This window comes from Eumetopias jubatus, unplaced genomic scaffold, assembly GCF_037043125.1.
Source record: "Eumetopias jubatus isolate StellerSeaLion01/CBP00866 unplaced genomic scaffold, mEumJub1_p1.0 scaffold_2, whole genome shotgun sequence".
NCBI classification, from domain to species: Eukaryota; Metazoa; Chordata; class Mammalia; order Carnivora; family Otariidae; genus Eumetopias; species Eumetopias jubatus.
Genome location: NW_028274808.1, coordinates 123,101,579 through 123,128,023, shown reverse-complemented (window position 1 = coordinate 123,128,023; position 26,445 = coordinate 123,101,579).

Below are 26,445 nucleotides of genomic sequence, written 5' to 3'. Positions count from 1 at the left end.
ACAGAGTCAGGTATCTACCACCACAGTCATGATATATGTTAGTTCCATTCCTCCCCAAATTCCCTTACAAGGCCCATTTGTAATCAACCCCTTCCTCAACGCCAAATCCCCAAATCCATAAAATGATATGTTCTCATTTCTATAGTTTTATATTTTCAAGAATGTTATATAGCATTTGACATTGAATATCTTTCACTTAGCAAAATGTATTTGAGATATGTCCATATTATTGCATGAGTTGATATTTTATTCCTTTTATTGCAAGTAGAATTTTATTGTACTGATGTTTCAGTGTTTGCTTACTTATTCAACAATTGAAATACAAATGGTTTGGTTTCGGTTTGGGGGAATTAAGAATAAGGTTGCTATAATTCAGAAACAGGTTTTTATGTGATTATATGTACGCATTTCTCTAGCACGAATACCTAAGAGGAGGATTATCGGGTCATGCAGCAAGTGTGTGTTTACCTTCATGAGGAACTGCCAGTCTGTTTTCCAAAGCAGTTGTATCATTTTACATTCATATCAGCAGAATGTGAGAGTCCCAGCTGTCCTACATCCTCACTAGCACTTGTTATTGTAAGGGTTTTTTTGTTATTGTAAGGGTTTTTTTTGTTATGCTAACACGATGTACTTGTAGGTCATGTCGTTTTAAGTTACATTTCTCTAATGACTACCTGTGTAGAATATCTTTTTATATGCTTATGCGTCATTAAAATATCTTCCTTGGTGCAGTATCTACTCATATTTTTTTGCTCAAACTTTATGTATTTTTAATTGTTTGATTTTTAGAAATATTTTTGTGTTCTAGATACAAGTCCTTTGTCAGAAACATGATTTGCAGGTGGTTTCTCCAGCTCTGTGGCTGATCTCTTTACTCTCTCAATACTTCTTTCACAAAACAAAAGGTATTAATTTGATGAAGTCTAATTTATCAGCTTTTCTCTCATGTGATACGTTTCTGGTATCCTGTATCATAACTGATTATCCCAAGATCATAAAGATTTTCACCCATAATATCTTCTAAAACTTTAAAGTTTTATGTTTTATATTTAGTCCTACATCCATTTTGACTAAACTTTAATAGAAAATATGAGGTATATGTTGAGGTCCTTTTTTTTTTCCTTGCCTATGATTGTCTAATTGTTTACTACCATTTATCAAAAAGCCTACCCTCTTTCCATTGAATTGCCTTTGCACTTTTGTCAGTAATCAGTCATCTGTGTGGGTCTACTTCTGGAGTATTTGTTTTATTACAGTGATTATGATTCTATTCTTTAACCAATAACAACATTGTTTTGATTACTGTAACTTTGTCCTAAGTCTCAAAATCAGGTAATGTGGGTTTTCTAAATTTATTCTGAAGGGGAAAGAACATGGAGGATTGCATTCAGTGTTATAGGGGCCAGTTCTGGAGGTAGCACACCTTACATCATTGTCAAAATACAGACACATGGCCACACCTAACTGCAGGGGATGCTGGTAAATGTAAGTTAGCTCTATGCAAAAGAGGAAGAGGAAACAAGTTTGGTAAACGGCCAGTTTCTACAACAAAGACCAAGAAATATTTTGTTTTGGGGCACCTGAGTGGCTCAGTCATTTAAGCGTCTGCCTTTGGCTCAAGTCATGATCTCAAGGTCCTAGGATTGAGCCACTTGTCAAGCTCCCTGCTCTGCAAAGAGTCTGCTTCTCCTTCTCCCTCTGCCCCCACTCCTGGCTTGTTCTCTCTCTCTGTCTCTCTCTCTCAAATAAATAAATAAAATCTTAAAAAAAAAGAAACATTTTGTTTTATTTTTAGTGACAAGCCAGTTAAGATAAATTCATTTTACTTCAACTCTTTCCAATCTCATCTTTCATTTTCCTTGGAAAAACTACTAAAACAGTGATATATCCCTAAGTCTTAAGATTATGGTTTCTCCTATTTCTACTTCTCAAAAATCCTACCTGTCTCTCACAAATGGCTTCACATACCACCTACTAAATGAAACATATCTGGATTCCTAATGATATGTATGATGTCTCCTTTCTCTGGACCTCCATAATACTTTATTTATATTAATAATGTTGTGTTTATAAATTTTCTCTTCTTCACAATTATTAATATACTCTTATTACATCTACTAGGTTTACAGTTCTTGAAGAATATGGCCATATTTTATAAATATGTTATATTGGTTGCTGTATTCTTAACACAAGAACTCAGTAAACATATGTTTTATTGTTAATGGTTCAGCCAAATGACCCTAATATTCCTAGTGAATTAAACTGAAGTCATCATCAGGCCAAAGCTCAAATGAAAGAGCATCAGAATTCATATGGCATTTTGTCACTGTGAAGTGCTTCTATAAGGGTCAAAATTTTTCTCTCTAAATTATAACCCCTAAATCTGTCAGAAGTTAGAGGAGGTGGCTGGAGAACACAAGGGCAGGGAACTGATTTCTAAATCCTAGACTTATGGTGATCCTCATGGCCATGATTATTAAAATATCATCAGTTTGTCATTGCCAAGGGGAAGAAAGCAATTCATACTTCTATTGCTTTTTACTCTTTTTGTCCACCATAGCCCAGCTGGATTTTTCAAAGGAAGTTGGAAGAGGAGAAGGAAAAAGAAGGAAAGAATGAAATAAGGAGAATAACCCTGAGTGTAAGGTGATTTGAAATATCCTTTGGCCTACAGAAGTCAAACGAATGTCAGAGTAATACCAGAAAGAAGCATTTTCTGGCTGCAAACTTCATTAATTAAATTAAGAAGTGCAATTCCATTAATTAATTTAGTCTACAATATTCTAAGAGAACCATTTGCAATTCTCAGCATTTTTGTATCTCATTTCTGTTGTAGATGGTCCCTATCAACTCTTATTTTCTCCAGATACCATGTGGACCATGATTTGTATTTCTATTACAGGCAGATGTTGCACTTAAACAATTACTTACAAAATAGCCAAATATAAGTATATATGTTTTCATCAATATTATACTTATTCTTTTGTATCTAAAAATTGATACTTTTTTAATATGTACATATGATATGCTGATGACTTTTTTGTCTTTTCATCCCAAACGTATCCTATCCTCTCAATGTTATCACCCAGCTCATGAAACCAGAAATCTAAAGTCATTCTCCTTTCTGTATCACTCAAACTTTAAATCAACCAACAAGTCCAACTGATTATATCTTCTAGAGGTTGTCTTTCTATCTAGCTATCATTGCCCGAGTTAGATCTCTTTATCTTATTGTCTAGGTTACTTCAATAGCTTCATAACTTGTCTCTTTTCCTCTAATCAGTTAGTGACATTGCACCCATTGTTAATGAATGTCATCAACTCACTGCCCTCCTTTAAGTTTCTTCAGAAAACTTGTAGGATACAATTTCAATTTCTTAGTAAGAATGACCTTCAAAATTTCCCTGGCCCTAACTAACCATGGTGGGGGGTGGGGGGAGTTGTTTGTCTTTAAGCTGGATCCACAGATCCACTTTTCCTTCAGAAAAGTAACAAATATTGTATTTATGTGCAATTTTCTTCTGAGGGCAATATAATTATTTTTCATCAGTTATTCAGATTTGCTCAGGGACTCCCAAAATTTAAGGTCTGTTATTCTATAATTTTATCTCTAACTTACCTTCCCAGTTTGATGACTCAGCATATTTTCCCATATTGTTACAGCTTCCAGGTATGCTTTTCCTTCCCCCCTTTATGTTTTAACTATACTTCCCCTAAGCAAATAAATAAATAAATAAATAAATAAATAAACCCATAAAACAAAATAACTTTTTAACTACTATACAATCTTCAACCCATATTTCAAACACATCTTACTTCTTTTCAACTCTGGTCTCCACTCCAACATATTTAACAACTTCTCTGAGCTACTACTGTATTTTTTATATGCCTTATGGCAGGCTGCTTCTAAAATGGTTCCCAATGATGCCTGAGTCCTAGTATTCAAAACCCTTGTATAATCTTTTCCCTTTGAATGTTAACAGAACCTAATTCTTTGATTCTAATGGGTAGAATAGAGCCAAAGGGATGAAATGTCATATCCAAGGTTAGGTTAAAAACAAAAACAAACTCTAGCTTTCATCTTGCTACGTCTCTCTTATTCTCTGTAATGAAGCAAACTTCCATGTTGTGAAATACTCCACAGAGAGGTTCTCGGGGCAAAGAACCAAGGCAAGCCTCTGGTCAGCAGCTCATGAGGATCCAGTTTCCTCAGCCCAACAACCAGAGAGGAACTGAATCCTGACAAAAACCAAGTGAGTGAGTGTGGAGGTGGCTTCACCTCCAGTAGAGCTTAGAGATGACCGTGGCTCCAGCTGTCACTTGATTCTACCCTCTGAGGGACCAATATTAGGGGACTCAGGAAAGCCATTCTCAGATTCCTGACCCATGGAAACTTGAGATAATTAATGTTGCTTTAAACCACTAAGCTTTGAGGTAATTTATTACTCAACTATGATCAGTGACACATAGCATTATTATTGTATTTGCTTGTCAAGGGGAATATGGATTAGATGAAAGAACGTAAGTTTTGGAACTAATCAAACAGTTCAAATTCTACTTCTGCCACATTGTTAACAATGGATTAGACAAGTTACAATATCAGTTTCCTTATGTTGCATGATTTTTGTGAGAACTGTGCCCCACAAATAACAGATACTCTATTGATGCTCTATTACCATTTATTATATTATTTGTCTATAGGAGTGACACTTCTGCTTATGTACATGATTCTCAAAGACAGGGATAATGCTTTCATTCACTTTTGTATCACAGTATTTGATAAATAGTATTCAATAATCAATGTTGAATTTAAAATTGTCATGGAAATGACATGTATTATATTTATTCCTCTTAAAAGCAAGTATTTAGAAATACTTAGTGCTTTGGGTTCTTAATTATTTGATAGGTATTCAAGAAACAAAACCTGGAATCTGTTTCTTTATACAAAAGTTAAAAGTTTTAATTTTGCAATGCAGCTATTCTATTTCCTTCATCTTCAAGCAAACATAGTTTTTACGTTGGCTTTAATATTAACATATGTTCATTGTTACTTAATGAAACTACAATCAGTAGTGAAAACAAAACCTTCAAAGTATGCTCCTGAAAGTAAAGCAAAGAAAAGCCAAAGTATCATCCATCATTGCTGAAATTAAACCCTGTTGTTCTCTTTAATTCCTCTCTCCCCTAGAGTTTACCACTTCTTTTTTTTTAAAGATTTTATTTATTTATTTATGAGAGACAGAGAGAGGGAGAGAGAGAGAGAGAGAGAGGCAGAGGGAGAAGCAGGCTCCCAAGGAGCAGGGAGCCTGATGCGGGACTCGATCCCAGGACTCCGGGATCATGACCTGAGCTGAAGGCAGACGCTTAACCATCTGAGCCACCCAGGCACCCAACCACTTCTTTAAATAAAATAAATAATACTGTGGAGCACACAGTATTCAAATTTGTTTTGAATTGCCCAAGAATAATTTTTTGTTTATGAATTAAAGGCAGATTTTCATATAAAAGTTCTGATTTTTTGGACTATTTAACCACCTCTCTTCTATATTTTACCTCTTTACATTTTTAAAGAGTGAACCTCCAATTTTTACCCTCACCTGTGTTTATTCTTAAGTAACAAATTCCCTCCATGCAGATATGCTTTGTCTCAATGCCCCTTAGATTTTAAGTACTCTGTGAGCAAGTCAGCTGCATATACTCACCTGCATTTTGCTCTAGACTCCAACCCCTATAGACTAACAAGGAAATCACTTGTTTCCAGTGCTCATACATGAACATTTACTCTTTCAGTACTGAATTGCTCATATCAGCATGAAAATTATGCTGCTGTATTTCCCTTCCTAAAATGATGTCTCTCAACCCCACTGTACTACCATCTCCAACTAACATTTCATTGTCTCCCCTTTACCACAATACACTTCAAAAGAGCTTTCTATGTTACTTTCCTCTAATCTCTTTCCTCTAATTCTCTCAAAAACATTTCAATTAGGCTTTCACCTTACAGCTCCACAGAAATTACTCTTGCTTCCAAACCAATGATCTTCATATTGCTATTTCATTGTCAGTTCTCAACCCTAGTTTTATTTCAAGTGTCACAGTCAATTAAAAATTGGGCACAGTAAATCAAACTCCATGTCTGCTCCTTCCTCCTTAAGATACTTTGTTCATTTGCCTTTTTGGATGCAATCATTTCCTGGTATCTGTTCTACAGCACCAACTGCCCCTCTCAATCTATGTTTTAGTTTCTCCTTATTTTCCAAGTATCTTAAACTAGGAATTCCCCAGAGCTCCATTCTTAGACTTCATTTTTCCCTATATCTACACTGCTCAAAGGAAATAAGAGCCACCGAAAAAAATAGGTGAAATTAATTTTAATATTTACTCAAATGTCTCTAGATATTATTTTAATATTTAATAATATAGAAATTATAGTAAAATATTATACATGCTTTTTTGCACACTAAGTCTTTGAAATCTGATGGATATTTCACCCTTAAAGCATATCTCAATTGACAATAGTTATATTTCAAATGCTCCATAGCCTTATGTGGTAGTGACTACCATATGAGATAGTAAAGGTCTGTATCTCAAGTCCCTTAATGTTTTCTTCCTCTTTCAGAGTGTTAACTATCACCTAGATGATGATGAGTCCCAAATTTGTATTACAAGCCCAGATGCCCAGATCTCTTCTCAGAAGTTCATGCTTTTAGGCACAACTACTTACTTTGATATATCCCCTTGAAAGCCTAATTCTAATCTCAGACTTCACACATCCAAAATAAACAACAACAACAACAACAACAACTCATCTTCCATTTTTTCCCTATCTCAGTTAGTAGCAAAGGTTGTGATTCCAAACATACAGCCCAAAATCTTGAGTGATTCTTGATGTATTTTTGTTCACACAGTCCACATTTAATCTTGTTGGCTTTACATTCAAAATATTTCCAGAATCTGAACATTTCTCACCAACCCAAGTTCAAACACTATCATTTCTTGTCTGTATTAATGTTCTAGCTTGCCAATTAATCTCCCTGCCTCTTCCTTGTCTATTTCCAAATGTAGCAACCAGGGTAATCCTGTTAAAACACAGCAGGTGATATCATTCTGCTACTCAAAACCCTCCAATGGCACACTATGTCACTCATGATAAAATGTCTTAGACCTGGATGTCCATTACTTCTTTACTCATCTCTTGTTGCTCTTTTCCTATTTCTTTCTGCTCTAGGCATATGAGCATCCTTATTACACTCATGCAGCAAGAATACTATTGGCTTTTTTGCTTTGCCTAAAAAGTTTGGGTTTTTTCCATATACTCATATTGTTGGCTTTCTCTTTTAAGTCTTCACCCATATGCTTCCTCTAGTTACCCTCCAATTAGCATTTTCTATTCTTTTTCTTTGCTTTATTTTTCTCCATAAAACTTATCTCTATCTAACATACTATACATTCCCTTAATTATCTTGTTTACTGTTGGCCTTTTCCACAAGGATGTAAGCTTCATGAGGATCAGTAATTATGTCTGTCTTATGTACCACTAGATACACATCACTGGAAAGAGTGCCCTGTACATAGACAGTTCATCAAGTATCTGTTAAATGAATATATGAATTAATTGATTAATGTAATAAAATATCAGAGTGTTGTGATGACTTTGGCAAATAAGTTAGTTGTTGAGAAATAAATGAATCTATGTAAAGACACAATCTATATATCCTTACCAACCATTCTTGTTAATTGTGACAATATTGTGTTTCCTGTTACTTGAAGCATCCATCATGAAATGTAAAACCTATCTAGTCACTGTGAAATTAGGCTCTTCTCCCGTAGAGAAGAATAAGGGAAGAGAAGTAGAAAATAGACATCTTTTATTCCCCTAGTATTTGTAGAACAGCTAAAAATTGGAATAACAATTGGTGTTAGTTATTGCTTCTCACTGCCAAAGCTATTATTATTATATGAATGTGGACAGATAATGATTATATTCCAAAGAAAAAGATATCATTCAACTACCCCTTCTACCCATTTTGTATAAACTGAAAAATAGCTCTGAAACTATAGACCTTGTCGTATACCTCAAATAATAATCGCTCCATCAAAAAGTTACCAGTGTATCTCCATTGGGTACTATCTCAAACAGAAGTTAGGGTCATATAGCTCCTCATGGTGCATTTATTGTTGCCTGGAGTATAAAGGTATTTGGATGTGGTTCAAAGATTCTTTTAATTTTTTTTGTTTGTTTTTCTTCCTTTCCTTTTCATATGAGCTCTACTCATTTATTCTTCAGCTAGGTCCTGAACAAAATTCCTTTTTGTTTTTGTACTTAGACTATAGAAGCTGTGGAAATGTTTAGAGCATAGGTAATTAGGAGGAAAACTAAGTATCATTTTGGGAGAAAATATGCATTGATTTTATTTAATACTCTGTGGATTTTCTGATCTTTCTCCTGAGCCTAAAATCGTTTTAAAAAATCTTCTGATTATTTCATGTTGCATGTGAGATTGAGAGGTAATATGTATAGGAAATGAGAGCACAGACACTGGAGATAGCATGGCTGGATTCAGATCTTGACTCTGGCCCTTGCTAGATGTTTGAACTTGCACAAGTTACTTAACCTCTTGGTGTCTCATTTTCCTCACATACAAAATAATACTAATAATATCTCCTATAAAACATTGTTATGAGAATTACATTAATATATGCAAACCACCTGGAACAATGCCTAGAATATGTATAATACCTGCTCAGTCAATATTAGCTATTGCTAATAAAAATAAAAACTTCATTCACTTAAAAGAAGCACTATCAACATACAATCTGTTGAAAATACAGAATGTTCTCTGGAAAACTGCTCAATAAGATGATATAATCCAAGCTATAAAAAGAAAGGGAAGTTTAAAAAATATTATCAAATTTGTCTATTATTAAAGAATTCTTCTGGAGTAACACTGGCAGTATTATGCACTGGAACACCCAAATTAAATCCAAATTACCTATCATATAATTTAAAATTTCCATTCATCCATTTATTCATGTATGCAATTTATTCTTCAACAATTGTTTACTGAGGGTCTATAATACTAGGTTCTAAAGATACAATGACCAAAATATGGCTACTACATTACAAGTGTTTATAGTCCAGGAAGATATAGATAAATAAATAATCACCAAAAACAAACAAAGTAACAAACATGGTTAGGGTACACGACAATCAAATTAAATACAGGGTGCTAGGAGACTGTAAGCCAGTCAGGGCACTGTATCAAGTATTGAGAATGAGGAGCTTTAAGAGAAGGCTTCCTAGAGGAGTGCCATCTAAGCTGACCCTTAAGAATAAATAAGAATTAGCCAGGAAAAAGAGGATGAGAAGTAGAAGCACTTTCTCATTAGATGGGATAGCATGTGCAAATTCCAAGATCAAGAAGGAACATTTACAAAACTGAAAATAATTTCAATACAATTACTGCTTAGAGTGGTGTCTAGGTAGAATGTGGCAAGAAATGGGTCTTGGAAGATTCAAAAAAATTCTGATGATCATATTTCTTCTGAGGATAACATCAAGGATTTGGTCTTTATCCTGAGTGTCATTGAGAAGCATAAACAAATTAGATTTTCAGTTTAGAAAGGGCATACTGACCAAAGAGGAAAAGAAACTGGTTGGGGGGGGAAGGAACCCTGAGAAACCAGTGAGAAAATTACTGTAGACAGCTAAATGAGTGACAGGGAAGAACACTGACTTGTGCAAACCAGAGAGCTCAGATTCTTCCTGACACTCTCATCTTCCACTTTTCCACCCCATATCCAGGTCAGCAATAGGCCTTAGCAATTTTGCTTCCTGCTCTGGACTGAACTGTGTCCCCCCCCCAAACTCCTGCCTAATTAATATGTTGGAGCCCTAACACCAATGTGATGACATTTGGAGAGGAGGCCTTTGGGAAGTGATTTGCATTGGATGAGGTAATGATGGTGGAGCCCTCATAATGGCATTAGTGCCCTTAAGAGAAAAGATACCAGAAAGCTTGCTGTCTCTCTCTCCTGTCTTTGCAAACACAAAGAAGAGATTGTGGAAGCACACAGTGAGGTGGCTGCCACCTACATGCCAAATAAAAGAGGTATTAGAATGATGTCCAATGTGTCCAACACATTGATGTTGAACTTCTCAGGTCCCAGGGCTGCAAGAAATACACTTCTGTTGTTCAAGCCACCCGGTCTATGTATTTTGTTATGGCAGCCCAAGCAGACTAAGCCACTACCCAAATATCTATTAAGTCTTTGTGTTTTGCTCCATTTCACAGTGATATCACTCTGGTCCCTTACAATTATCTCTTTTTTGGATGACTGATGCAGTCTTCTAACTGGCAAATTTTGGCTCCTCTGTAAAAGGCTCTTCTCACTGCAGACAAATGAGTCCTTTTGAAATGTAAATCTAATCATGTCACATTCTTGCTTAAAATGCTTCGAAAGCTCTCTGTCTGCTAAGATGAAAATAAAATTCACTTAACAAGAACTCCTAGGCTTTGTTCAGTCTGACCCTACATATCTTGCCAAGCTCATATCATGCTACCCTACTGGCTTACCAGGCCCTGTCCCAACAATATTTTTTCTTGCCGTGAGGTCTTTGCTAATACTGTTCCCCTTCTTTCTTTTCCACCTGATAAATCTTTACTTTTGTTTCACATCTCAGCCCAATCTTCACTCCGGATATCTTTCTCTGACATCCATAAGTTGTTCTATTATAGTGCTATGTCCCCATCATTCATAATACTCATCACACTTGTAACATTTTATGTATTTGCATGGTTAGAGGACAAATGTCTGTGATCCCTGTCCAACACCAGAATCTTAGCTTTATTAGGGATGTGAATTACACCTATTCTGTCTCCCTGTGGTTGACCCAGCACCTAACACAGTGCCTGATATACTATTGGTGTTAAATAAGTATTTTTTTAAATGACTAGATGACAAAGCTTGGTGTTTGCAGGAAGAGGAAATGTCAAAAAGTCAAATATGATGATAAGATCTCTAGTTTAGGATAGATGATAGTATAATTATGTCTGTCAGTGTATAATTAATCTTGCAACATGTTGTAGTTAATCTACCTGTAGATATTTACTATGGACTAAATTGTGTCCCCCTCCACATTCACATGCTGAAGCCTTAAACCCCAAAGTGGTGGTATTTGGAGATGGAACTTTTCTGCGGTAATTAAGTATGGATGATTTCATGAGGGTGGTACCCTCATGACGTGATTAGGGCTTTTATAAGGAGAGACAACAGAGAATGTGTTCTCTATCCTTGTCCCTGCCATGTGAGGACACAGTGAAAAGGCAGCCATCTTCAAGCCAGGAGGAGAGCTCTCACCAGAACCCAACCATACTGGCACCCATATCTTGGACTTCCCAGCCTACAGAACTGTGAGACATAAATTTCTGTTGTTTAAGTCATCCAGTTTATGATATCTTGCTATGGCAGACTGAACTGACCAATAGAACATCCAAATGAAGGTATCCAGTAAGCATTTGGATATGTAGCCTGATGCTTAGAAGACAGATATAATTAGAGATTTTTTTCCAAAAAAAATGGAAATCTTCAATATATAAATTATAATGGAAAATATAAAAATAGTAATGTTGCCTTCCTAGTATGCATATAGAATGAGAACAAAATAAGTTTAGAGAGAATTTTGAGGTTCACTAATATATCAATATTAAAAAATATGTCAAAATGTGATGATCCTGCAAAGAGGACTTAGAAAGAGGTACCAAAGAAGAGAAGAGTTATGGAAGCGAAAAGAGCATTTTTTTTAATTTAAATTCAATTTAGTTAACATATAGTGTATTATTAGTTTCAGGGGTAGAATTCAGTGATTCATCAGTTGCATATAGCACCCAGTGCTCATTACATCAAGTGTCCTCCTTAACGCTGATCACCCAGTTACCCCATCCCCCCCACACCTCCCCTCCACCAACCCTTGGTTTGTTTCCTAGACTTAAGAGCATTTCTAAAAGTAGGCTCTGTCAATGTCAGCTATCGGTTGACAGGAAAGTCACAGAAAGATGGAAACTTGTAGTTGAGGGAAATAAGAAAGTGATCTGAATAAATATACAGTGTAATTACTCAGGAATGTTGAAAGTTCAGTTCATATTTTTTAGTACCAAATTTATGGTGATAACAGTCTATTTGATTATATGAATTATCTTGCATATGGGCTGAGGTTCTTGGATACAGGTACAAAGATAGATATTCCTTTTCATTCAGGTTTGGAGTTTGTTAGATGTGCTCAACAAAAAGACAGGAGTGAGGCAGGGAGATGGTGAAGACATTTCCAAGAGACAGATTGAGGGCATAGGATTGAGGACAAAATATGAATGTGGGCAAAGATGAGAAGAGCTTGATGCATCAGGAAAATTAGAGGGAAAAATTGACTAGAAGCCTCAAAGAATTTGAAGTATAGATATTGCAGGAACAGAGAAAAGCAAGCAAGAAGAAAAAAGTTTTGGTCAGAGAAGAGAAAGCTTAAATTTAATATTTCAGAAGTGAAGCAGCTTCAGGTTGTGGCAAGTACCAGGGTACCATGGAAAGAGAGTATAACTAAGGACTATTATAACCTTGTTGAAAATGAAAATGTCAGAAAACTGCTTTTGGATGGACCATCTATACTAGGTTGAATAATGTCTTCCCAAAATTCATTTTTCCCTGGAGCTTAAATGTGACCTTATTTACAAATAGGATCTTTGCAGATATAATTGAGTTAAGATGAGTGGACTCTAAACCTAATATGACTAGTGTCTTTATAAAAAAAGACAGAAATTTGCACAGGTAGAAATAGGCAAACATGGAAAAAGGTATGTGAAGATGGATCGATTAAAGTGATGTATCTACAAGTCGAGGATTGCCAAAGATTGCTGGCAACCACCAGAACCTAGTAGAGATGAGGAAAGATTCTTCCCAAAAGCCTCTGATGGAGCATGGCCCTCTTGACTCCTGGATTCTTAACTTCTAGACTCCAGGACTGTGAGAGAATGTTTCTGTTGCTTTAAGCCACTCAGTTTGTGGCAATTTGTTATGGCACACCTAGGAAACTAATACATTTTCTACATAGATATAAACTATTCAGTATAATGGCAGGATTGAGATGGAGAAGAAAATTGTGAGTTTGACTCAAAGCTGAGGACTGCAGATTGATGGCATAAATATAGATTAATGCTTAGACCTTGGTGGTTTACTAAAGAAACTAAGGTTGGATGAGTTGGACATGGGTTTTCAAAATAGCTAATCCAATCAACACATGGAAGGGAGTCTTCAAAAGATCACTGAGGAGTTCATTATGGCTTGAATTGGTTGCTCTAAAAAAAATCCTAGTCCAACACAACAAGACAATGATAATATTCACTTTTCCCCAAATTCTCGCTACCTGTTTAAAAAAAAAACAAGATGATTGGAAGAGGTCTTTGAAAAATTCAAATTCACTAAAATTGATTGGGAAAGGCACAATCTATATTAAATTTGATGTGTAGATTAAATCTTATGTGTCTGGTAAGAGATCAATTTTACTTTTTTAAAAAATGAAAATACCTTTTTAAAACTTCTAATAATGAAAGCAGTACATAATAATGGTAAAAGACTCACACAGTACAAAAAATAATAAAAGGGAAAGTGATAATTCACTCCTAATTTTATTGCCCAGATTCAATCACTATCAACAGTTTGTTGTGTACAGTCATCAAATAATTTCACATATTTATTTTAACTTTAAATAAATATTGTCACTTTATTATAAAAGTTTCTCCATGAATAATATGGCTTAAGTCTATTTCTATATTGATATATGTGTCATCATTTTAATTGACAGAAAATATTCAATTAGGTAAAGGACGGTAATCAGTTTAATTAGTGCCCTAAAAATATTGTTTCTATAACTCAATTAACATCCTGTGTATTTATTTTTGCACATATATATGTTTACTTGACTACAGCCTTAGGGAAAAAAATCAATGAAATAGAATTATTGACTCACAGTATATGTTGGTCCAAATGTACTAACTGCTATAACAGCCCCAAAATTCATAAAAGTTTTTTCTGGGTCATCCAGCAGTCTGTCATGAGTAAAGCAGATCTCCAAGTGGTGTTTTCAATCCTAAGCCTTCTCCTATTTCATCATTGTGCATTCCCTAAGATTCAGAGTCCTCTGGTGGATTCTCTACAAAAGAAGTGTGAAAGATCACTTGAGGATTTTTAGGAGGAGGCCTGAAGTATCACACATCCCTTTTACCCAAAATCCACTGGCTGTAACTCAGTCGCATGGATATACCTACGTGAAGAATGTGGTCTAAATGTGTGCCTCAGAGAAAAAGGAATGTAGCTTTTGGTGAACCCATAGTAGCTTCTGATACAGAGGTCCCCAAATATCAGTTTTATACCTTTTCCTACTCACCCTTTTTCTAAAGTGATACCTTCTGAAGTCTTATCTGGTCACTGCATCCAACTTGAGGTCCAGGCTATTAATTGTAATATGAATGTAGCCCTCTTTATAGGATCCAGATATAGCTACTCTAGTCCGATAACCTTGAATTAGAGCATTGGCTCCCCCTACACTCAATATATGTTGGTGTAGTTGGGAAAAGATAGCTACAACAGAAAATCCTATTTGAGAAGGTCAGGATGGGAGCTTCAGAGCAGTCGTTTGTACGCAGACATCTAGAGATCTCACTAGATAGGCCTTAGAAGTACTCCTTAACATGGGGTACAGGATATTCCTTTTTGAGGCTATGATTTTGTCTTTGTCTGGAACTGCTTTATTCAGTGGTTCTACTTACTAAGAAGTTACTGTCTTTCATATTCATAACCAAAGTAGACTAAGGTAAACGATGAGGAACAGACCCTTCTTAGGTCTTCCCTAGTTTCATAATCTGTTCCTCTTGGTACAAATACTGTAACCTGAACATTATCTTATCACTTGAATGGTCAATGGCTTTTAAGTTTAGGCTCATGTTTCCTTTGGCAATAAAATCCTTTCATAAATTTAGTAGATTGCTGTTCTATGCTTGTGGTGAGTTTCATGTGTCATTCACCACAACCAAGGCTATTTTTAGGCAACAAAAATCTTAAGACATTTCTTTGCTTCTTCAAACACATGCTGTTCTCTCAACGTAATGGCAATTGCTTTAGTCAACCTAAACAATACATGGGAAGTCCGTACATTTAATCTGAGTTTTAAAAATCTATTATTTGAGTATATTTGACACACAATGTTACATTAGTTTCGGGTGCACAACATAGTGATTCAACTTCTCTATACATTATGCTGTGCTCACCACAAGTGTAATTATCATCGGTAACCATACAACCTGATTACAGTATGGTTGACTGCATTGTCTATGCTGTGCCTTTTATTCCCATGACTTATTCATTCCATAACTGGAAGCCTGTATCTCCCACTCCCCTTCACCCATTTTGCCCATTCCCACACACTTTCCCCTCTGGCAATCATCAGTTTGTTCTCTGTATTTACAGGTCTGATTCTGCTTTTAGTTTGTTCATTCATTTGTTTTGTTTTTTAGATTCCAGATATGAGTGAAAGCATATGGTATTTGTCTTTTTCAGTCTGACTTATTTCTCACTTAGCATAATACCCTCTAGGTCCTTACCACAGAAATGATTCATTCTTTTTCAGTTTAGAAGATTTACAGTATCTTCAAAAGCATTTTTCAATCTTATCCTTCACTATTTAGGTTTTAGGAACTATAGCGTTTTTATAAATTTTTATTGCTCCAAATCTCTGTGCTCTCAAAGTTCCTTTTCATATCTAGTTTCACATCTAGAAAGCCAAGACTTTCGTGAGCTTATCACTTTCTTAATAAGAGCCAACAACACACAAACACTCTTGATTCTTTCAAACCACTTTCTCTAGAGCTACAAGATTAGTAAGACATGTGGTCTGTCTGCCTTCCAGATCATCACAGGCAAGAGTTTTACTGAATATTTCACTACTGCATAACTTGGATTACCATCTTCTCAGCCTCCTATCAGCACTGTATTGGAATCCCAAATTCCCACAGTCCCAGCAACCTTAGTATTATTAATATCTTAATAAACTGTCATTCTAGAATATAAAACATGAAGTTTCATAATTTTTGTAAATTGTGTTTGATTTTCTATGAGTTTGAAATTCTTACTGTTTTCTTGCTTTGAGCCACCTGACCACTTAATGTCTCATATATTAGGCCTTTACTGTGCCAGCAGCATACTTTAAGATACCAAATCATCTGTAAGTCTGTGTTTGTTACAAATAACCCTGAAATTTTGGTGGATTAACACAACTATTTATTTTCATTTGCAACTGTGCAACAGCACATGAATTTATTATTGGCCAGTTGTCTTGAATGGCTCTCTTCTATGCAGTGAATCAGGCACTCAGACACCTACCAATACATAGCTCTTCCATTCACTAGGGTCTTCAAATCCTTTACTGGATTATCATAATTCAACTGATAGATATTTTATAGAGAGTGCATAAAAGATTGCATGTAGTATGTTTTAGTGGTCAGGATTTACAGGGGTATCCATCACTTTTAACCACTCTCCATGGGCCAATCCTAGTCATATTACCCTTTAACAGTATGTCTAACATCTAATAGGAAATCTCATCCAGCTGTGTGCCCAAGAGGAAAAGGGAAGTGGGTTTTTCTGAGCACATAGAAGCCTCTGAGAAAGTGCTTGTGACTACTTGTTACTACATTGTCCGTTGGATTTATACCAGATCGCCTTCCTGTCAGCATTGTATGAGAATCCCCAAATTCCCACAAGTGCAGCAACCTTGTTATTATTAATGTCTTAATAACTTTCACTCTAGAATATAAAACATGCAGTTTTATAATTTTTGTAAGTTTTATTTGATTTTCTATGAGTTTGAAATCCTTATTGTTTGTTGGTCCTTTGTATTTGTGATTTTACCTAGGCATGTTGTTTGCATATTTGGTATTAGTCCATTCAGCTTTTCCCTAGTGTATCTAACTCAGTAACTCAATATAGATGTGTACATACATGTACATATACAGTTATTATATTTATTTTAGTTATTTATTTTTCACATCTAGGGTTAAAGTTTTTCCATAAGTATGTTTATCATTTCTATTGATTCACTTTCTATATGTCAATTCAACTTCTTTTTTTTTTAAGATTTTATTTATTTATTTGACACAGAGAGACATAGTGAGAGAAGGAACACAAGCAGGGGGGAGTGGGAGAGAGAGAAGCAGGCTTCCTGTGGAGCAGGGAGCCCGATGTGAGGCTCAATCCCAGGACCCTGGGATCATGACCTGAGCCGAAGGCAGACAGCCAACCGACTGAGCCACCCAGGTGCCCCTACATGTCAGTTCAACTTCTTATTACTTTTAATATTATTTTAAAGCTGAAGTATCATTATTTTCACTCTACATCATTTTCTTAAATCTGCCAATTCACTTTCATGTGCTTGACAATCAATCTCACTTTTAATTTCCTGTTTATTAAAGTAAATGAAACCTTTAATTTCTATGCAATTCAAATAAATTATCTATTTTTATAAGACTTTTTAGATTACAGTCTTCATCTAGTATTAGCTTGCCTTATAAATTACAACTTTTTGTTACAGATAGTTGTGTATCGTTTACTCACATTAAAATTGGAACATCACTCTTTTGGCCGGCTCTTGATGCCCAACATTGTATGTGGATTTTATCTTTTTTAATCCTTTCCCTTGTTTTTTTTCTTAGTTCACTTTAAAACCACCAATGAAAATTTAGATATTCACACAGAATTTTGTGGATTTATCTGAACAGTTCTGTCCCTCAGTTGCCTGAGGAAGACGAGGCAATTAATAATATTTGGGATACTTTAGTTTCTACATTTGTTGAGCCCACTGCATTTGGGAAAGTACCATTAAGTTAAATTAGAGTGACTTATCCCATTAGTCAGTGATTATATTTGTTCTATCACTTAATGTATTAAAGCTATTTTGGTGAGAGATGACCCAGGCTATTTTAATGGTGACCTATACTCTTTCTTTATAAAGTTACCTTTATATTTGCTGCTTCTGAGCCATACTTACATAAAATGGCTCTTAGGAGACACTTTCTTTAGGATGACCAATTCTAAAATTTATTTCTCAAATTGAGCTGCAAAAAAATAAAGAAACAAAACTGGTTTTGACAGCTCTTATATAACACATAATTCATTTCTAAAGCTTAAAGCAAAACTACTATTCAAGAAGATAATGAGACTTTATCAGATGTTTGTGTGAATGAAAAAAACTTTCAATATTGACATATAAATATATATATTAAGTATATATGTGCATATATATTTTGACATATATATAAAAATCCTCTCTCTCTTATTAAAGTTGATGAAACCAAATTATTTGACTCACAACTGAGAAAATGAACAATGATCACTTCTAAGTTATGCAAAGTTAGTAGAATAATTGATACCATGTTTTAGGAAATTATCTGTATCCGTTATCTATCTCTATGTAACAAAACACCCAAAACTTAATAGTTTAAAATAATAGCAGTCATGGGGCGCCTGGGTGCCTCAGTCAGTTAAGTGTCCGACTCTTGATTTTGGCTCAGGTCATGATATCCGGGTCATGAGATCAAGTCCTGCTTAGATCTCCACACTGGTCATGGAGCCTGCTTAGGATTCTCTCTCTCTCTCTCTCTCCCTCTGCCCCTCCATACCCCTCTCTAAAAATAATTTTAAAAGAATAACAGCAGTCATTTACTTTGCTCACAAATCTGTAATTGTGGCAGATTTCAGAGTGATGGTTCATTATTGTTCTCTTCAACATCAGGAGTGGTGGCTTAACTAGAAGCTGGTTAATCCACTTTCAAAATGACTCTTCTACATGGCTGGCCAGTTAGTGCTGGCTATCACCAGGGAGCTCAGCTAAGACCATGCTCCAGGAGGTCTTGGTTCTTCTCTATGTAAATTATCCATTAGCTGCTTGTGTTTCCTGACAGTGTAGTGACTGGGTTCCCAGAGCAACTATTCAGGAAAATCAATCAGAAATTGTATCACTTTGTGACATAGACTTAGAAGTCATATATCTCACTTCTGCTCTCTACATAACCACATCCAGATTCAAGGAGAGAGAATGTAGACCATACCTCTTAATGGAAGAAATGTTAAAGTCACACTGTAAAAATAGAATATGGAATGAGTGATACTGTTTTGACTATTTTTGGAAAATTCTATCACCCATGTTATCAAAATAATCTCATTAATAGTCAGTCTCATATCTATAAGACTCAATAGAAATTTCAGTTTGAAAATGCATCCATTGGTATTTATTTATTTCTTCAATTTTCTCTCCTGTCATCTATTGCTATGAAATGAGGCATTACTTGAATAAAATAATCTTCTTCATGAAATCTCAATAAACGCTGTATATGTAAAAGACTTAGTCAAATTTCCTTAGAGTCATTCACTTTAGATCATTATGAGAAAACATAAAATTTAGGTACAAATAAAATCAAGTAAAACATTTTTCTGCTTTATTTGATATATGTTTCCATTTTTTATTTTATACATTTTATATCTCTGTACTGTGACTTCCATATGCTTTCTTTCTGCAGTATTTAAAAGAATTTAATATTGATTAAGCATACATAATTTGTTTCTATTATTGAACAGAATAACCAAAATCATAGTGGAAAAAAAAGATTAAAAGTAAATACAGTTTATGTTGAAGGAGGATAATTGTTTCACTGTCAGGACAAGAAAAGTAAGAGTTTATTGCCCTAAAACAAATAAACCAGAAGAGAGGGTGGGAAGACATCCATGTTTCAAGAGACAGAATTTAAGCTTTTTTATTATTATTATCTGTATATCTCTATAATCAGGTATCTGATTATACCTTAAAGCGATGGTTTATAATTAAAAGTGCCAGATTATAATTAAGCCCTCAAGATGAGCTCTCATTCTTCAAAATTAGAATTTTGAATTTAGAATTTGTTTCTGTGGGAATTCTAATTTTAGGAATTTTTAAAATTTATTAAAAATATAGAACTCAGTAACAATGGGTATCACTTATAACTTATTTTCATAATCTTAAACAAATAAATTAGAAATGTTAAACTGGTACCAACTAAGTGTAGTAAAATATACATGGAACCAGTTTGGCTAAATTAAAGTGTGTTTTGGTAAAATATTCAATACAATAACCAATCTGAGAAATTTTATAGCCTACATGATGAATAGCTGATATATTTCATGTTTCCACTGATTTCCTCATTTATATGTGAATAGGAAAACAAGTTCTCAATTTAGCACATGGGCTGTCTTAACACAGGAAGATAAAAAACAGTGAATGTTAAGATTCTGCAATACTGTGGTGACAGTTCACTTCCTCAAAAAAAAAAAAATCTCAATTCTTTGGAATGCATCCAAAAACTTAGAAGTAGGCAGCCAAAATAGACAAATGTAAACCCCTAAGAAAGTCTCTCAGGCATTTAATCAGAGCCAATTTACCATTATTTCAGGCAATATTTTATCAAGCTAGATTAGTGCTGTCCAAAATCAACAACCATAAAAAGCATACTTTGAACAGCAGGGGAGAATGTGGAAGGGAAAAAGGATCTGTTGAGTCCTTTGTATGTCCCAGGAATCCTGTTTCATATTTTATAGATGGTGTTTGTTCATTTAGTTCACACAACAAGTAGGTTCTGCTACCTTCATTTTATAGGCGAGAAAAGTGAGTTTCATTTAGTTTGAGCAATCCGCCCAACCCAAGAGACCCAGGGTCCAACTCAGGTCTGTCTGCCTCCGAGGCTCTTTCTGTTTTCACTGTGAGTGTACAACTGTTTCCCCTGAGAAGGGAAGTGACTCCTGTGGCAGTTGTACTCACCACAGCGTGAGTCCTGAAAGCTTGACATCAAAAGAGGAGCGGGATTAAACACGGAAACCCTAACTGCAGGATTAAACACTGAGAACAAAATAACAGCCTGGGACCGTTTATGTTTGAAGAAAAACTTTGCAACACAGCTCAAGTGCCTCACTCTGTGACAACTTGGAGGAATAACTAATATTGATAATAATTTACACAACAGAGCTTGTACAGAAAAATTTTCCTATCTAAAATACATGTATACATGCAAACTTTCTCTGCTTAGGATATAAACTTTGCGTATATGGAAAGTAATTAGATCAGGAGTCAAGTGACCTGGGCCCTAGATTAGCCAATGTTTCCTCCCAGAGGCCTTTTTATACCCTATCAATGATCCCACCCTCATTCTTCAATTTTTATCCCATTTTTTATTCCTAACCCTATTTGTTATATTTCATAGTTACAGTTTTAGACCTTAAAACGACCATTTGTGTGTTAAAATAACTTTTATTCTCTAAAAGAGTGTCATTAAATTAAGTATCCATAGCAAAACAAAAACAAAAGAGCTTCCATCCTACACTTTGAGGAACTTTTTGATTAGGCTGAGTGAGAAAAATATTTCCCCATTGTGCATATATGCATAGTGCCTCTAGGATTGTGCAACATACTTGTATTTTTAAAAATAAAATATTATTAACAAATTAATGTGAGCCATATTTCCTTATCATTGCATATATTATCTATATGAATTAAGCCACTCTTCAGATTTTTTTCTAGTCATCAAACTTCATATGTCTTTCTGTTTTCAGTCAACATACTCACACATGAAGGTATTTCAAAAGACATGAAGTTTAACAGAAGTGAATAAATTATTAACATTATGTGTTCCAATAGGAACCCAAAATATGAATTTACTATTTAAACTCTTCCTATTTATAGATTGCTCCAGATTAGGTATTTGTAGCACATGACTAGATACATAGTACTTGTTTTTATCATCCACATTTACTAAATGTGAACATCCTCAAGGAAAAGGGTATTATCCTATTTGTGCTGGGCACACTCTATCCAGTCTGGTCTTCATCATGTCAATCCCAGGAATGTATAACTTTCTACTTGACATCACAGGAAACAAATTTCTCTGACTTTTCTCATTCCTATTAATTAGATCTTGGATGAAGTGAGATTTTTAACTTTTTGTTAAGACTATGTAATGGAATGGTAGGAGGAAATTAATAGTGTGGATGTGTGTTCTCTGACAGGTACTGTGCTTCATATTTTTGTTTGTTTCTGCCTCAGACAACATCTCATTAATCCTCCTCAATAATCTGACATATACAGTGTGTTAGGTGAAGTTTGAATATAAGGAAACTGAGTCTCAGGAAGCTTAGAAAACTTAAGAAACTTCCTCAAGGCTACATTGTTAGAAAATCATGGTGCTTAGGATTTAAATCCACAACCAGCAATTCTAAGACCAGTTACTTTTCCATGATACTCTACTGTTATGATTTAAGTCAATAAAACATATTATACATAATTTTCTGCTTAAAAGAAGTAAGAAGAAAGAGGGTTTTAAAATGCTCTGAATCGGGTGCCTGAGGAGCTTAGTTGGTTAAATGTCTGCCTTTAGCTCAGGTCATGATCCCAGGGTCCTGAATGGAGCCCTGCATCAGGCTCCCTGCTCATCAGAGTCTGCTTCTCCCTCTCCCTTTGCCTCTGCCCCTGCTTCTGCTCTCTGTCTCTCTCAAATAAATAAACAAAATGTTTAAATTTTTTTAAATAAATAAAATAAAATGCTCTGAATTAGAGGTGAAACAGTACATATCAATTCTGTAAAACATATGATCTAAAATTTCCAAACTATATTTAGTGTAAAAATATATTTCATTAAGTTGCCATTTTAATAAGTAAAGTGTATTTTATTATATTTACACTTAATCAGCTTTTCTTCTACTTTTATTTATTTTTTTAAAGATTTATTTATTTATTTATTTGACACAGAGAGAGAGAGAGAGACAGCACAAGCAGGGGGAGCAGCAGAGGGAGAGGGATGAGGAGACTCCCCTACAGAGCAGGGAACCTCATGTGGGACTCGATCCCAGGACCCTGGGATCATTACCTGAGCCGAAGGCATATGCTTAACTGATTGAGCCACCCAGGCACCCTTTCTTCTACTTTTAATGTACTCTGAATAAATATAGCACAATTTTCATAAAGTTTAGAACATTAGAAGTTGAAAATCCTCTAAATATATTTATAATTCTTAATTATTAAAGTTACATAAAACTTGAACTTATTTCACAGAGAATTTTTTGAAAATAGAATAACTCCTCTTATTTTAAATCATTCAACCAAAGTAAAGGAAGGAATTATTTTCTTGGAAGAGTTTGTCCAATTCTCTTTTGTACCATTTTCCCCCTGAATTTGTTACTCTTTAATTAATCATAATTTTGTTGCTTAACATTGTCACATCAGCCAGTGCACTGCTTTTCTCATTAGGCTCGTCCAAATGATAAATTCTTTCCTGATTGGTTGAGCTCCCTTCTTACCAAACCTTTTAATTGATCTTTTATGTCTTTTCTAGTCATTCCTAAAGAAAAGAGTTGTCTCATCACCTCTATGTTCCATGTTTATGGGCCCAGACCACATGAGGTTTCCTCTGTATGATTTACCCAAAGCAAATATAAACAAAATTGTCTGTCATTTAAAATAGGAGGTTTAGGGTTGCCTGGGTGGTGCAGTCGGTTAAGCCTCCAACTCTTGGTTTCTGCTCAGGTCGTGATCTCAGGTTGTGAGATCAAGCCCTGTGTTTCGTTCCATGCTCAGTGTGGAGCCTGCTTGAGATTTTCTCACCCTTTCCCGTTGCCCCTCCCTCTCATGCTCTCTCTCTGTCTCTCTCTCTAAAATAAATAAATAAATCATTTTTTAAAAATAGGAGATTTATTACTTTTAATTAGAATGAACCCTGACATAACAGAAATAGTATATACATCAACCAGAATTGGTTCTAAGTTTAGGACTGCCCCGGCAGAGTATCAAGGAATTGCTTAGCAGTCTCTTTTGCTTGGCTTCACTGTACAGTCACTAATGATGCAGCATCCAGGCTCTAAAATAAAGTATTAAAAAAAATGTGAGATGATACACAGATCTCTATCTCCCCTGATCTTGGAGAGATCTGGTTAGTAACTTTTATACATATTTCTGTTCGTATCAGGTTCAGAGCTCTTCCAAACTGAAAGTTGGCCTCCCAGAATGGCCTCTGACCACCTGTTCCCTAACATTTGGGAGTGATGGAGTCAGTAATTGGGTAGATTTCCTATAACAGTGCAACAGGAAATTAGACTGAGCACCAGAAGGCATCTGAGAGAAGAGTTAAGATGGCCTAGTGACAAAGGCCTCACTGGAAATATCTTTTAAATCCTGTTTTAGAGACCCTCCCTTTTTCCAGCTACCAGAGTTTGGTCCATTCTGCAAGGCAAAGCTCGAGTTTCCATACTTCCTGAAGAAAACCTCAAATCCTTCTTTACTAATATGATTGTTGTCACCCTCCTCTGTACTTTCTTGTCACACATTTGCCGTTATCAGAGAAACCAGCCAGAGCGCTGTTTTCGTTGTTTCTGTGTCTGATCTACTCACTAGATCACTAAGGGACTCTCCTCCTGCAGGGCCTGCCCAGAGAAACAGTTCAGTAAACCGATCTGAGATATCAAAACTGATGTTTGAACATGGCCAAACTCAAGAGCTGAGAGTGTAATTGGATCTTGATCTATAAAATCGAAGGTGCTTCCATCTGAACTCTGAACTCTGCCTCTTGACAGGGGTTTCTGCAGTTTCTAGAGAACACCTGTGTATGTGAGTGCATTTCTTTCTAAACTTAAGAATTATTCTTCTTCAATTTTAAGGATTAAACAGGTTCTCTATAAAACTTTTTTTTTTTTTTTTTTTTTTTTAGTAAATGTTAGAGGGGACATACCAAATAAGTGTGCTATTTCAAAGAAGTACCCTGGGGGGACAAAATTTATTCAAGTTCACTGTCTTTGCTCAGAGCATTTCTAGAGTGAAGCTCCTCTTAAGAAGTTGCCTTCAGAATTTACTGTGGAAGAAATATGTCAGCCTCATTACTTTATAGTCATGAGAGATGCTTCTCTGGTCCTGAACCTCTATTCTCTCTTCTCCCTTTCTCTATCCTGATTTTTTTATGTTAAGTTCTATCATTTTGTCTTTATTCTCAACTGATTTAAAAAAAACAAAAACAGAAACAAAACAAAAAAACAGCCATTTAGAGAAGGGGTAAAGGCGGTAGACTTAGGAAAACCTCTATAAAACATGTAAAGCATAAGAGTGTTAACATTTGTGGGCCATTTATAATGTATCAAGCACCTTGATAAGTGCTTTACATGAAGTAACCTGTTTGTTTCTCCCCTCCAAGCCTCACTGTGTGCATGCCATCATTATTCCCATTTTACACAGTGAAATAAGTGAGAAGTTAAGCTAATTCAGTCTTAATACTTAAATCTTACAGTTAATTATGTGGTTAAACAGGGATTCAGACCCTGTCAGATTGATCTCAGGTCCTTAGCTCTGAGTAACTAGTTTGTCTAGTTCAGATGATTTCAGTGTAACTGGAAGACCAGTCAGCTTTTCTGTTCCTGTTCATTTGTGCTCAGCACTGTTAAGAGTACTCCAGCTTGAAGTTCCTTATCTTCTATCCTCAGACCATGCTATTCAGGAACAATGTCCATATCCATTTTATCAGTGCTTTTCATCTTTCCCTCAGGTGATAAATTATGCAAATTCTATGCTATGCTCACTATTTGACTATTGAGCAATTAATACTGCTTATGAATAAGATGAAGGAACCAAAGTGTCCATTAGATCCTATATTCCCCAGAGTTTAAGGTCATGTGCTGAAGATGATAAGGCATCCATATCAAGAAATGGAAAGGATCTTCTTGGAAAAAAAGTAACAGTCCCAGTGCCAAATGATTTATACTACCTCTCCAAATAATATGCCCTCCACATTCTTTAGAAGATATTTCAGAGATTCTCGTAGTAAGTTGAGAGGGGACAGAAAATGAAAATAAGCTATAATTTTTTTTAGGAAATGGATTTCTTGTAACCTATATAAGCCTTGGTACACAATTGAGACAGGTCTAAAACATAGTATTTCTAGTATCCTGAGTAATTCATTGGTTTGATAGGGAAAGTAAAAGCTATTCAATTAGGTCACTTGCATTGTTTAAGGTAACTAAATGCCACATTAGGTTATGATATCTAAAGAGAAGGGAGCTCCTGGGTATAAAAGGATGCCATATATATCATCAGCTAAATTATCTACCTTAAGCTTCACGTCCTTTTTATAGAAACACTCCCTGTGGTCATCCATATTCTACTCAAAAAACTCCCTAAACAAGCTATTTCATCTTTCCACAGTTTTGACTTTTAAATAAATATAATTATTTTCCCTTTTGAAATGTCTTTTGATTATTTCAATGACAGCTACTCAGATGTCCTCCAGAATTTTCTTTGTTCAGAATAACCATGTGCCACCTTTTTAAATAACTTTAGTAAGCCTT